This window comes from Oncorhynchus mykiss, chromosome 11 (assembly GCF_057628025.1).
Source record: "Oncorhynchus mykiss isolate SJ-2025 chromosome 11, ASM5762802v1, whole genome shotgun sequence".
Taxonomy (NCBI): Eukaryota; Metazoa; Chordata; class Actinopteri; order Salmoniformes; family Salmonidae; genus Oncorhynchus; species Oncorhynchus mykiss.
The window spans coordinates 77,648,158-77,661,069 of record NC_143032.1 but is presented as its reverse complement, the minus strand read 5'-3'; the positions used below and the strand labels follow the sequence as shown (position 1 = coordinate 77,661,069).

The window sequence follows — 12,912 nt, the reverse complement described above, 5'->3', positions numbered from 1 at the left end:
GAGGTTTAACTGGACAGATTCCACTCAGAACAGGCCTCGTCATGGTCGACCAAAGAAGTTGAGTGCACGTGCTCAGCGTCATATCCAGAGGTTGTCTTTGGGAAATAGACGTATGAGTGCTGCCAGCATTGCTGCAGAGGTTGAAGGGGGGGGGGGGGTCAGCCTATCGGTGCTCAGACCATACGCTGTACACTGTATCAAATTGGTCTGCATGGCTGTTGTCCCAGAAGGAAGCCTCTTCTAAAGATGATGCACAAGAAAGCCCGCAAACAGTTTGCTGAAGACAAGCAGACTAAGGACATGGATTACTGGAACCATGTCCTGTGGTCTGATGAGACCAAGATAAACTTATTTGGTTCAGATGGTGTCAAGCGTGTGTGGCGGCAACCAGGTGAGGAGTACAAAGACAAGTGTGTCTTGCCTACAGTCAAGCATGGTGGTGGGAGTGTCATGGTCTGGGGCTGCATGAGTGCTGCCGGCACTGGGGAGCTACAGTTCATTCAGGGAACCATGAATGCCAACATGTACTGTGTCATACTGAAGCAGAGCATGATCCCCTCCCTTCGGAGACTGGGCCTGCAGGGCAGTATTCCAACATGATAACGACCCCAAACACACCTCCAAGATGACCACTGCCTTGCTAAAGAAGCTGAGGGTAAAGGTGATGGACTGGCCAAGCATGTCTCCAGACCTAAACCCTATTGAGCATCTGTGGGGCATCCCCAAACGGAAGGTGGAGGATTGCAAGGTCTCTAACATCCACCAGCTCTGTGATGTGGTCATGGAGGAGTGGAAGAGGACTCCAGTGGCAACCTGTGAAGCGCTGGACATTTTCACTTAGGGGTGTATTCACTTTTGTTGCCAGCGGTTTAGACATTAATGGCTGTGTGTTGAGTTATTTTGAGGGGACAGCGAATTTACACTGTTATACAAGCTGTGCACTCACTACTTTACATTGTAGCAAAGTGTAATTTCTTCAGTGTTGTCACATGAAAAGATATACTCAAATATTTACACAAATGTGAGGGGTGTACTCACTTTTGTGATATACTGTATATATTTATATTCCGGACTCTGGTCCAGAAGCTAATTTCCTACAATTCTATCAATTTAGCCATGGGGTTTATACTGTGTATTTATATACTGGATTCTCTGCATTCTAATATTTCTACTACTTTACATTTTATTTTAGTTACACTGTTTACACACACTGCATATTTATTGATATACTGGACTCTTGACATAGCCCAATCTAATATATCTACTGATGTACATACAGTATCATTCTTAGTATATCTGGTGTAAATTCATGCGGTTTAGATACGTATAGATTGCGTTTGGATTACTGTTTACAGTGCTATTTGGGGTTACACCCTTAGAAATATAAGCATTTCGCTGCACCTGCGATAACATCTGCAAATCTGTGTACGCCACCAATAAACTTTGATTTGATAATAGTGTACTTCTTTTGACCAGAATGCCGACTGTGGTCAAAATAAGTGCACTATACAAGGGATAGGGTGCAATTTGGGATTCACCCCAGGGCTTCAGGGCTCTCTTCTTTTCTGCCCTGGTTGATTCTGACAGGATTATAGGAGGGAAAAGTGTTGAGTCATACCTCTCATCTCTTTCTGTATGTATATCTCTCTGTCTCTATCTTTTTCCTTCTCTGTCTCTCTAGGCCCCCCCATCTCTCTTTCTCCCTTCTCCCTTTTTTTTTCTCAGTCACTCCTTCTTCTCTCTTTCTTCTCTCTCTCAATTCAATTTCTCTTTCCTGCCATTTGGGCTAAGAAGTTTCCTGTTTTACCAGTCTGATGTGCTGCCACTGAGAGCCCTCTGGGGACATACATCTCTGTGTGGTTCCCACAGACTTGAACAGGAACAGGGCGTGGCTATCTTGTTTTGGCATCCCTGTAACAAGTATCATGTAATGACTTGAAAATAGTATGATGATGGTGATGATGGTGGTGGTGGTGATGATGGTGGTAGTGGTGATGATGATGGTGGTAGTGGTGATGATGGTGGTAGTGGTGATGATGGTGGTGGTGATGATGGTGGTAGTGGTGATGATGATGGTGTTAGTGGAGATGATGATGATGGTGGTAGTGGTGATGATGATGATGGTGGTAGTGGTGATGATGGTGGTGATGATGATGGTGGTAGTGGTGATGATGATGGTGGTAGTGGTGATGATGATGGTGGTAGTGGTAGTGGTGATGATGATGATGGTGGTAGTGGTGATGATGGTGGTAGTGGTGATGATGGTGGTAGTGGTGATGATGGTGGTAGTGGTGATGATGATGGTGATGATGATGATGGTGGTGGTGGTGATGATGATGATGGTGGTAGTGGTGATGATGATGGTGGTAGTGGTGATGATGATGGTGGTAGTGGTGATGATGATGGTGGTAGTGGTGATGATGATGATGGTGGTGGTGATGAGGATGGTGGTAGTGGTGTTGAGGACGGTAGTGGTGGTGATGATGGTGGTGGTGATGATGATGGTGGTGATGAGGATGATGGTGGTAGTGGTGATGATGATGGTGGTAGTGGTGATGAGGACAGTAGTGGTGATGAGACGATGGTGGTGATGAGGATGGTAGTGGTGATGATGATGATGGTGGTAGTGGTGATGATGATGGTAGTAGTGATGATGATGGTGGTAGTGGTGATGAGGATGGTAGTGGTGATGATGAAGGTGGTAGTGGTGGTGATGATGGTGGTAGTGGTGGTGATGATGGTGGTGGTGGTGATGATGGTAGTAGTGATGATGATGGTGGTAGTGGTGGTGATGATGGTGGTAGTGGTGGTGATGATGGTGGTAGTGGTGGTGATGATGGTGGTAGTGGTGATGATGGTGGTAGTTGTGGTGATGATGGTGGTAGTGGTGATGATGATGGTGGTAGTGGTGATGATGATGGTAGTAGTGATGATGATGGTGGTAGTGGTGATGAGGATGGTAGTGGTGATGATGAAGGTGGTAGTGGTGGTGATGATGGTGGTAGTGGTGGTGATGATGGTGGTAGTGGTAGTGATGATGATGGTGGTAGTGGTGGTGATGATGGTGGTAGTGGTGGTGATGATGGTGGTAGTGGTGGTGATGATGGTAGTAGTGATGATGGTGGTAGTGGTGGTGATGATGGTGGTAGTGGTGGTGATGATGGTGGTAGTGGTGGTGATGATGGTGGTAGTGGTGGTGATGATGGTGGTAGTGGTGGTGATGATGGTAGTTGTGATGATGATGGGGTGGTGATGATGGTGGTAGTGGTGATGATGATGGTGGTAGTTGTGATGATGATGGTGGTAGTTGTGATGATGGTAGTGGTGATGATGATGATGGGGTGATGATGATGGTGGTAGTGGTGATGATGAGGATGGTAGTGGTGATGATGGTGGTAGTGGTGGTGATGATGAGGATGGTAGTGGTGATGATGATGGTGGTAGTGGTGGTGATAATGGTGATGATGATGGGGTCGTGGTGATGATGAGGATGGTAGTGGTGGTGATGATGGTGGTAGTGGTGATGATGAGGATGGTAGTGGTGATGATGATGGTGGTAGTGGTGATGATGATGATGGTGGTAGTGGTGATGATGGTGGTAGTGGTGATGATGGTGGTAGTGGTGATGATGGTGGTAGTGGTGATGATGATGATGGTAGTTGTGATGATGATGATGGTGGTAGTTGTGATGATGATGATGGTGGTAGTTGTGATGATGATGATGGTGGTAGTGGTGGTGATGATGGTGGTAGGGTTGATGGTGTACGGGGGCCTCCTGGGTGGCGCAGTGGTTAAGGGCTGTGCCACCAGCTGTGCCATCAGAGACTCTGGGTTCACGCCCAGGCTCTGGCCGCGACCAGGAGGTCCGTGGGGCGACGCACAATTGGCCTAGCGTCGCCCGGGTTAGGGAGGGGTTGGCCGGTAGGGGCGTCCTTGTCTCATCGCGCACCAGCGACTCCTGTGGCGGGCCGGGCGCAGTGCGGCTGGCTTCCGGGTTGGATGTGCGCTGTGTTAAGAAGCAGTGCGGCTTGGTTGGGTTGTGTATCTCCCGAGCCCGTACGGGAGTTGTAGCGATGAGACTACTAAAATAGCTAGTAGCTACTAAAAACAATTGGATACCACGAAATTGGGGAGAAAACGGGGTAATAAAAATAAATTTAAAAAATGTAGCCAAATATGTACTAGTCTCTGTGTTCTTGTCTAGTCAAACCTCCTGTGTTCTTGTCTATTCAAACCTCCTGTGTTCTTGTCTATTCAAACCATTCTTGTCTAGTGTTCTATTCTTGTCCTGTGTTCTTGTGTAGTCAAACCTCCTGTGTTCTTGTCTAGTCAAACCTCCTGTGTTCTTGTCTAATCAAACTACCACCATCATTGTCTAGTCAAACCTTCTGTGTTCTTGTCTAGTCAAACATAATAACTTGAAGTTATAACTTGAAGATTTGAGCTGATGTCAGGTTAAGTGATATGATGTGAGATTAACCCCAAGTGTCCTGCCTCTCATCTCCCTCCCTCCCTCCCTCCCTCCCTCTCTCCCTCCCTCTCTCCCTCCCTCCCTCTACTAACCAGGCATTCCAAAGGGTGTCACCCCAATGCTAATTAGAGACTTCGGAGGTAGGGAGCGAGACGGATGGCTACCCTGCGTCTGTGTGTGTGTGTGTGTGTGCTTGTGTGTGAGTGTGTTCGTGCGTATGTGCTTGAAGGTGTGTGTGAAAGACAAAGCTAAAGTGTGTGTGTGTGCTTGTGTGTGTGCTTGCGTGTGTGTAAGGAGGAAGGGGGCATGCTGGTTATGTGCAGGTGGCTAAGGTGTGTAAACTGTACCTTTTATCTCTCAGCTTTGAACGAGGGCAGGCTCAAGGGCCTATGGGGAGGGAGGGAGAGGGGGAGAGCTATGAGGGATAGGTGGTGAAGAGAGGGGGGTTGGAGGTGGGGGAGGTGGTTAGAGATAGGGCTGCAGGGTATCACTTGTCAGTTAGCACCCCTCTTCAAATACTGCATTTCACCGGGGGACAGACTGACACATGACACGACAGTGTCTTCCCATTAATGACTGGAATCCTAGAGACAGTGGATAAGCTATAAGTTACTATAGTAGAGTCATAATGGGTCTGGATGCACTACAGACACATCCTCTCTCTCTCTCTCTCTCTCTCTCGCACGCATGCACACACACACACACACACACACACCATGCATTACGCACTACAGACAACAACCAGATGGCCTGGTGGTGTTGGGTAATTATGTTGACTCACTGTGAGTGACCCCAGAGAGATGAGTAGAACACACACACACACACACACACACACACACACACACACACACACACACACACACACCGGGGGAATGGGACTCTGTGTGTTGTTGTTTTAATGAATGTAGTAACTCAGTGTCACAATTCCAACTAATTCTGGCGATTAGTTGGAGTTGTGCTGACAGCAAAACAGTGACTCAAACATGTAGTCAAGTGGAGGGTGGAGTTGGGACAACTTGAGCACAAGTTGCATTAGCCAAACTGTATATGATTGAGTTTGTAATTATTTAGAATTTTGTGCTATTGCTAAAACTTCCTGTATAACACAGTTTAATCAAATTAAGATTTTTATGTTGGAAAGTGTATAGGCTTTTTGTTCTTTTGAAGAAACCACATACTTCTTCCTGATTTGTGTCTTCTCGCTCTCTCTTTTGGTTTCTCTCCCCACTCCTCTCTCTCTCTCTCTTGGTTTCTCTCCCCACTCCTCTCTCTCTCTCTCTCTTTTGGTTTCTCTCCCCACTCCTCTCTCTCTCTCTCTCTTTTGGTTTCTCTCCCCACTCCTCTCTCTCTCTCTTTTGGTTTCTCTCCCCACTCCTCTCTCTCTCTCTCTTTTGGTTTCTCTCCCCACTCCTCTCTCTCTCTATCTCTCTCTTGGTTTCTCTCCCCACTCCTCTCTCTCTCTCTCTTGGTTTCTCTCCCCACTCCTCTCTCCCTCTCTCTTTTGGTTTCTCTCCCCACTCCTCTCTCTCTCTCTCTTTTGGTTTCTCTCCCCACTCCTCTCTCTCTCTCTTTTGGTTTCTCTCCCCACTCCTCTCTCTCTCTCTCTCTTGGTTTCTCTCCCCACTCCTCTCTCCCTCTCTCTTTTGGTTTCTCTCCCCACTCCTCTCTCTCTCTCTCTTTTGGTTTCTCTCCCCACTCCTCTCTCTTTCTCTCTCTTGGTTTCTCTCCCCACTCCTCTCTCTCTCTTGGTTTCTCTCCCCACTCCTCTCACTCTCTCTCTCTCTCTCTCTCTCTCTTGGTTTCTCTCCCCACTCCTCTCTCTCTCTTGGTTTCTCTCCCCACTCCCCTCTCTCTCTCTCTTGGTTTCTCTCCCCACTCCTCTCTCTCTCTCTCTCTCTCTCTCTTGGTTTCTCTCCCCACTCCTCTCTCTCTCTCTTGGTTTCTCTCCCCACTCCTCTCTCTCTCTCTCTCTTTTGGATTCTCTCCCCACTCCTCTCTCTCTCTCTCTCTCTCTTGGTTTCTCTCCCCACTCCTCTCTCTCTCTCTCTTGATTTCTCTCCCCACTCCTCTCTCTCTCTTTCGTCCCCCCCACCTTTCTGTTGGATAATAAAAAGTCTCAACAAACTAGACATTTCTGATGTTTAGCATACAGGAAATAAGAACATTACATATGTACTGTATGCCTTTGCATTTACAAATGCCTGTTACACATTTTCGTATTCATGTCATGTATATACTGTATGCTTCTTTCACAAGGTTATTCCCAACTCGTAAGGCACATTTTATAATATAAAAATCAATGAGAGTCCGCTATCTTAGACGTTTCACCTCAGAAACATAATATAATTTCAAAATATACTGTACTGAAAGATTCTTGCAATGATCGCTATACTCCTCTCCAGATGGTCTGTAGATATGACCAGTCTACACCCACCCCACTGAACCCTAAAGTGTACATTTCATGTATGCATGGAAGAAGAGCATGCAGTGTTTCATCAGGAGAGTGCAGGATGAAAGACAAAGAGCAGGGTTACTAGAACTTCAGTAGATTACAAGGAATGGAACCAGGCAGCGTGTACAGACAGGACAGAGAGGAACAACATGATCCCACACACAGAGGAGGGGAGAGGAGAGGGGGAGGAGAAGAGAGGAGGAGATGGGAGGAGGAGAGGAGAGGAGAGGAGATGAGAGGAGGAGATGGGAAGGGGAGGTGAGAGAGGAGAGGAGAGGAGGAGATGGGAGGGGTAGGTGGGAGAGGAGAGTAGAATCATCCATATGACCTCTTTAAATTTAAAGATGCACTATTTAGAAATTGCTCTGCCATTTCCTGGTTGCGTTCTAATAGTTCACCTAATTTCAGTTTATGTGACAAAACAAGCAAGTTGTGTAGAAAATCATTGTACCATATCATTGTACCATATCATTGTACCATATCATTGTACCATATCATTGTACCATATCATTGTACCATATAAATACATATATTTTCCATCACCAAAAATATTGTATTTTCAGTTGTTTGAAGCTGGTGGACAAAACCCAAAGTAAAAGATGCAAAAAACCAGGAAGCATAGAAATGGCACACATAGAACAGATCTACCGTTTCTTAGACCCGCTTTCAATGAGAACGACAGATCTATAACACACATTTATAAACTCAGCAAAAAATTAAACGTCCCTTTTTCAGGACCCTGTCTGTCAAAGAAAATTCGTAAAAATACAAATAACTTCACAGATCTTCATTGTAAAGTGTTTGAACACTGATTCCCATGCTTGTTCAATGAACCATAAACATTTAATGAACATGCACCTGTCGAACGGTACTAACAGCTTACAGATGGTAGGCAATTAAGGTCACAGTTATGAAAACTTAGGACACTAAAGAGGCCTTTCTACTGACTCTGAAAAACACAAAAATAAAGATGCCCAGGGTCCCTGCTCATCTGCGTGAACGTGCCTTAGGCATGCTGCAAGGAAGCATGAGGACTGCAGATGTGGCCAGGGCAAAAAATTGCAATGTCCGTACTGTGAGACTCCTAAGACAGCGCTACAGGGAGACAGGATGGACAGCTGATCGTCCTCGCAGTGGTAGACCACGTGTAACAACGTCTGCACAGGATCGGTACATCCGAACATCACACCTGAGGGACAGGTACAGGATGGCAGCAACAACTGCCCGAGTTACACCAGGAACGCACAAGCCATCCATCAGTGCTCAGACTGTCCGCAATAGGCTGAGAGAGGCTGGACTGAGGGCTTGTGGGCCTGTTGTAAGGCAGGTCCTCACCTGACATCACCGTCAGCAACACCGCCTATGGGCACAAACCCACCGTCGATGGACCAGACAGGACTGGCAAAAAGTGCTCTTCACTGACGAGTCGCGGTTTTGTCTCACCAGGGGTGATGGTTGGATTCGCGTTTATCGTCAAAGGAATGAGCGTTACACCGAGGCCTGTACTCTGGAGCGGGATCGATTTGGAGGTGGAGGGGTCCGTCATGGTCTGGGGCTTTGTGTCACAGCATCATCGGACTGACTTGTTGTCATGGCAGGCAATCGCAACGCTGTGCGTTACAGGGAAGACTTCCTCCTCCCTCATGTGGTACCCTTCCTGCAGGCTCATCCTGACATGACCCTCCAGCATGACAATACCACCAGCCACACTGCTCGTTCTGTGCCTGATTTCCTGCAAGACAGGAATGTCAGTGTTCTACCATGGTCAGTGAAGAGCCCAGATCTCAATCCCATTGAGCACGTCTGGGACCTGTTGGATCGGAAGGTGAGGGCTAGGGCCATTCCCCCCAGAAATGTCTGGGAACTTGCAGGTGCCTTGGTGGAAGAGTGGGGTAACATCTCACAGCAAGAACTGGCAAATCTGGTGCAGTCCATGAGGAGAAGATGCACTGCAGTACTTAATGCAGCTGGTGGCCACATAAGATTCTGACTGTTACTTTGATTTGGACCCCCCCCCCCCCCCCCCCCCCTCTGTTCAGGGACACATTATTCAATTTCTGTTAGTAACATGTCAGTGGAACTTGTTCAGTGTATGTCTCAGTTGTTGAATCTTGTTATGTTCATACAAATATTTACACATGTTAAGTTTCTGAAAATATGTTTCTTTTTTTGCTGGGTTTATGTGAATTTGGTTTGGTCACCCAAAAAGTGACATATTGCAGCTTTAATAATATTTTTTTGGTTTAAATATATACAGTACCAGTCAAAACATGAGGACCTGGAATACATTTAAATATGTGGAACTGTTTTCCTTCTTAATGCACTTGAGCCAATCCGTTGTGGTAGGGGTGGTATACAGAAGACAGCCCTATTTGGTAAAAGTCCATATTATGGCAAGAACAGCTCAGATAAGCAAAGAGAAACAACAGCCAATCATTACTTTAAGAGATGAAGGTCAATTATGAAAATGTCAAGAACTTTGAAAGTTTCTTCAAGTGCAGTCGCAAAAAAACATCAAGCACTATGATGAAACTGGCTCTCATGAGGACCGCCACAGGAAAGGAAGAACCAGAGTTACTTCTGCTGTGATGAAACTGGCTCTCAGGAGGACCAACACAGGAATGGAAGACCCAGAGTTACCTCTGCTGCAGAGGATACGTTCATTAGAGTTACCAGCCTCAGATTGCAGCCCAAATAAATACTTCACAGAGTTCAAGTAACAGACACATCTTAACATCAACTGTTCAGAGACTGCGTGAATCGGGCCTTCATGGTCGAATTGCGGCAAAGAAACCACTACTAAAGGACACCAATAACATTAGACCAGTGGAAATGTGTCCTTTGGTCTGATGAGTCAAAATGTGAGATTTTTGGTTCCAACCTCTGTGTCATTGTGAGACACAGAGTGTGTGAATGGTTGATCTCCGTATTTGTCGTTCCCTCCGTGAAGCATGGAGGAGGTGTGATGATGTGGGGGTGCTTTGCTGGTGATTTATTTAGAATTCAAGGCACACTTAACCAGCATGGCTACAACATGGCTACCTCCTCTTGCTCAGTTGTGCACCGGGGCCTCCCACTCCTTTTTCTATTCTGGTTAGGGCCAGTTTGCGCTGTTCTGTGAAGGGAGTAGGACAGCGTTGCATCAGATCTTCAGTTTCTTGGCAATTTCTCACATAGAATAGCATTCATTTCTCAGAACAAGAATAGACTGACGAGTTTCAGTTTCAGAAGAAATGTATTTGTTTTTGGCCATTTTGAGCCTGTAATTGAACCTACAAATGTTGATGCTCCAGATACTCAACTAGTCTAAAGAAGGCCAGTTTAATTGCTTCTTTAATCAGAACAACAGTTTTCAGCTGTGCTAACATAATTGCAAAAGGGTTTTCTAATGATCAATTAGCCTTTTAAAATGATAAACTTGGATTAGCTAACACAACGTCCCATTGGAACACAGGAGAGATGGTTGCTGATAATGGGCCTCTGTACACCTATGTAGATATTCCATTAAAAATCAGCCGTTTCCAGCCACAATAGTCATTTTTTATTTATTTTATTTATTTATTTTTTTTTATTTCACCTTTATTTAACCAGGTAGGCTAGTTGAGAACAAGTTCTCATTTGCAACTGCGACCTGGCCAAGATAAGGCATAGCAGTGTGAACAGACAACACAGAGTTACACATGGAGTAAACAATTAACAAGTCAATAACACAGTAGAAAAAAAGGGGAGTCTATATATACATTGTGTGCAAAAGGCATGAGGTAGGCAAATAATTACAATTATGCAGATTAACACTGGAGTGATAAATGATCAGATGGTTATGTACAGGTAGAGATATTGGTGTGCAAAAGAGCAGAAAAATAAAAATAAATAAATAAAAACAGTATGGGGATGAGGTAGGTGAAAATGGGTGGGCTATTTACCAATAGACTATGTACAGCTGCAGCGATCGGTTAGCTGCTCAGATAGCAGATGTTTGAACATTAACAATGTACACACTGTATTTCTGATGAATGTTATGTCATTTTAATGGACAAAAAAAAAAGCTTTTCTTCCAAAAACAAGAACATTTCTAAGTGACCCCAAACTTTTGAACGGTAGTGTATCTGAAACATACAGGTAGGTAGGTATATGCATCGATCCACACAGTCAACACTGTAATCTATTCTGGTAGGCAGTGTGGCCTCATGGTGGCCATGGAGGAGCTTGAGGCTACTTTGTTACTTACATGTCTCCTAAGGACACGCGTCACCATGCATTATTACTTTCCCAGTGCACTGTAGTGTACCCTCCCAAGCCACCCAACCAACCAATCTACCAACCAGCCAGCCCTGTGGGTTATGGCAATTATGTCATATTTCTGTTGGTTGGGTGGGTGAGATCATGATGGATATTCTATTTTTAGGGTCCTGACTCTCTCTGTGTGTGTGTGTGTGTGTGTGTGTGTGTGTGTGTGTGTGTGTGTGTGTCCGTCAGAGCAGACAGCTAATACTTCCTAATGGTGATATTATGTGGAACACATGAGGGTGCTGTTCTGCACATACAGTTTCTGAAGAATTGATTTCTAATTTAAAATTGAGGATAAGTTACTTTTTTTAAAATTGAGGATAAGTTACTTTTTTTAAAATTGAGGATAAGTTACTTTTTTTTTCAATATCACAAATAATTTGGAGACTACTGAATGATGTCCCACTGTCTCAAAATGGATTGATCCTGACCAGGATGATCGACTGTCATGGTTTCATCTTGACCAGGATCATTGACTGTCATGGTTTCATCCTGGCCAAGATCATTGACTGTCATTGTTTCATCCTGGCCAAGATCATTGACTGTCATTGTTTCATCCTGGCCAAGATCATTGACTGTCATGGTTTCATCCTGGCCAAGATCATTGACTGTCATGGTTTCATCCTGGCCAAGATCATTGACTGTCATGGTTTCATCCTGGCCAAGATCATTGACTGTCATGGTTTCATCCTGGCCAAGATCATTGACTGTCATGGTTTCATCCTGGCCAAGATCATTGACTGTCATGGTTTCATCCTGGCCTACCCCAAGGGTAACTGACAGGAACAAAACTATAGCATGGTCAGGATTGTGAGAGAAGAAACTCTTTGAAATAAGAACAACTGTCTGCTCTCTCTATCCATTCATCCTCTCATGGATTCTCTCATATCAGACCACAGACTGTCTGAAATAATCAGACAGTCTGTGTCATGAACAGAGAGTTTCACGGAGTTTCAGTGTATAAAGATTTTCTGGTGTCTATGAGTTTCTGAGTCCGGACGATAACGATAAACCAAGGTATCACTGGTCACTGAAGAGCCCAAGGAATTTATCGCAGGAGGGGTGTTAAACTCCATTCTCCTGGCTGGGTTCCAACCTGGCCCCTTCGTACCTAACCATTCCCAGCTTCCATGCAATTAGGTCATTGTTGTTGTAACTGAGAATGTAATCTCATAACTTCTCAATCATCTTCCTAACCTGATTACAATAAAGGTAGGCCTATTTGAACCACTGTTATTACACTGTTTGGTTTATAAGACGTTTGTAGACTTTAATAATGTGTCATTATTGCACTGAGGTGCTCAATACCACGCTGACATGCAAACCCGTCCCTCAGTGACTCCCACTCAGCTCTCTCTCTGTATTTATGTACCTTTATTTAACTAGGCAAGTCAGTTAAGAACCAGTTCTTATTTACAATGACGGCCTAGGAACAGTGGGTTAACTGTCTGTTCAGGGGCAGAACGACAGCTTGTCAGCTTGGGGATTTGAACTTGCAACCTTCCGGTTACTAGTCCAACGCCCTAACCCGGGTATGCTCTTGCTCTATTTGATCTCTCTCTCTCTCTCTCTCTCTCTCTCTCTCTCTCTCCCCATCTCTCTCTCTCTCCCCATCTCTCTCTCTCCCCCTCTCTCTCCCTCTCCCCATCTCTCTCTCTCTCCCGCTCTCTCTCTCCATCTCTCTCTCTCTCTCTCCCTCTCT

At 45.3% G+C, this 12,912-nt stretch overlaps 1 long non-coding RNA gene across 1 annotated transcript in view; it reads right to left on the bottom strand.

Moving 5' to 3' along the window:
- LOC149979877 (uncharacterized) overlaps window positions 1-12,912 on the bottom strand; it is a 357,657-nt gene that overhangs the window by 115,020 nt on the left and 229,725 nt on the right. The window lies entirely within an intron of this gene.